Source organism: Lutra lutra, chromosome 3 (assembly GCF_902655055.1).
Source record: "Lutra lutra chromosome 3, mLutLut1.2, whole genome shotgun sequence".
In the NCBI taxonomy this organism is placed as follows: Eukaryota; Metazoa; Chordata; class Mammalia; order Carnivora; family Mustelidae; genus Lutra; species Lutra lutra.
Window position 1 is genome coordinate 177,213,806 of NC_062280.1, and position 2,036 is coordinate 177,215,841.

Sequence of the window (2,036 nt, forward strand, 5' to 3'; positions counted from 1 at the left end):
TGCACGTGCCCCTTCGGATCACTACGTTTGTATCTTTAGGGTAAATACCCAGCAGTGCAATGGCTGGGTCATAGGGTAGTTCTATTTTCAACATTTTGAGGAACCTCCATGCTGTTTTCCAGAGTGGTTGCACCAGCTTGCATTCCCACCAACAGTGTAGGAGGGTTCCCCTTTCTCCACATCATCGCCGGCATCTGTCATTTCCTGACTTGTTCATTTTAGCCATTCTGACTGGTGTGAGGTGATATCTCATGGTGGTTTTGATTTGTATTTCCCTGATGCCAAGTGATGTGGAGCACTTTTTCATGTGTCTGTTGGCCATCTGGATGTCTTCTTTGCAGAAATGTCTGTTCATGTCCTCTGCCCATTTCTTGATTGGATTATTTGTTCTTTGGGTGTTGAGTTTGCTAAGTTCTTTATAGATTTTGGACACTAGACCTTTATCAGATATGTCATTTGCAAATATCTTCTCCCATTCTGTCAGTTGTCTTTTGGTTTTGTTAACTGTTTCCTTTGCTGTGCAAAAGCTTTTGATCTTGATAAAATCCCAATAGTTCATTTTTGCCCTTGCTTCCCTTGCTTTTGGCGATGTTCCTAGGAAGATGTTGCTGCGGCTGAGGTCGAAGAGGTTGTTGCCTGTGTTCTCCTCGAGGATTTTGATGGATTCCTTTCTCACATTGAGATCCTTCATCCATTTTGGGTCTATTTTCGTGTGTGGTGTAAGGAAATGATCCAAATTCATTTTTCTGCATGTGGCTGTCCAATTTTCCCAAAACCATTTATTGAAGAGGCTGTCTTTTTTCCATTGGACATTCTTTCCTGCTTTGTCGAAGATGAGTTGACCATAGAGTTGAGGGTCTATTTCTGGGCTCTCTATTCTGTTCCATTGATCTATGTGTCTGTTTTTGTGCCAGTACCAGGCTGTCTTGATGATGATCGCTTTGTAATAGAGCTTGAAGTCCGGAATGGTGATGCCACCAACTTTGGCTTTCTTTTTCAATATTCCTTTGGCTATTCGAGGTCTTTTCTGGTTCCATATAAATTTTAAATTTTCAGAGAAATTTCCATTTCCCTGAAAAAAATGGATGGTACTTTGATAGGAATTGCATTAAAAGTGTAGATTACTTTAGGTAGCATAGACATTTTCACAATATTTATTCTTCCAATCCAGGAGCATGGAACATTTTTCCATTTCTTTGTGTCTTCCTCAATTTCTTTCATGAGTACTTTATAATTTTCTGTGTATAGATTCCTAGTCTCTTTGCTTAGGTTTATTCCTAGGTATCTTATAGTTTTGGGTGCAATTGTAAATGGGATGGACTCCTTAATTTCTCTTTCTTCTGTCTTGTTGTTGGTGTAGAGAAATGCAACTGATTTCTGTGCATTGATTTTATATCCTGACACTTTACTGAATTCCTGTACAAGTTCTAGCAGTTTTGGAGTGGAGTCTTTTGGGTTTTCCACATATAGTATCATATCATCTGCGAAGAGTGATAGTTTGACTTCTTCTTTGCCGATTTGGATGCCTTTAATTTCCTTTTGTTGTCTGATTGCTGAGGCTAGGACTTCTAGTACTATGGTGAATAGCAGTGGTGATAACGGACATCCCTGTCGTGTTCCTGACCTTAGCGGAAAAGCTTTCAGTTTTTCTCCATTGAGAATGATATTTGCGGTGGGTTTTTCATAGATGGCTTTGATAATATTGAGGTATGTGCCGTCTATCCCTACACTTTGAAGAGTTTTGATCAGGAAGGGATGCTGTACTTTGTCAAATGCTTTTTCAGCATCTATGGAGAGTATCATATGGTTCTTGTTCTTTCTTTTATTAATGTGTTGTATCACATTGATTGATTTGCAGATGTTGAACCAACCTTGTAGCCCTGGAATAAATCCCACTTCGTCGTGGTGAATAATCCTTTTAATGTACTGTTGAATCCTATTGGCTAGTATTTTGGCGAGAATTTTTGCATCTGTGTTCATCAAGGATATTGGTCTGTAGTTCTCTTTTTTGATGGGATCCTTGTCTGGTTTTGGGA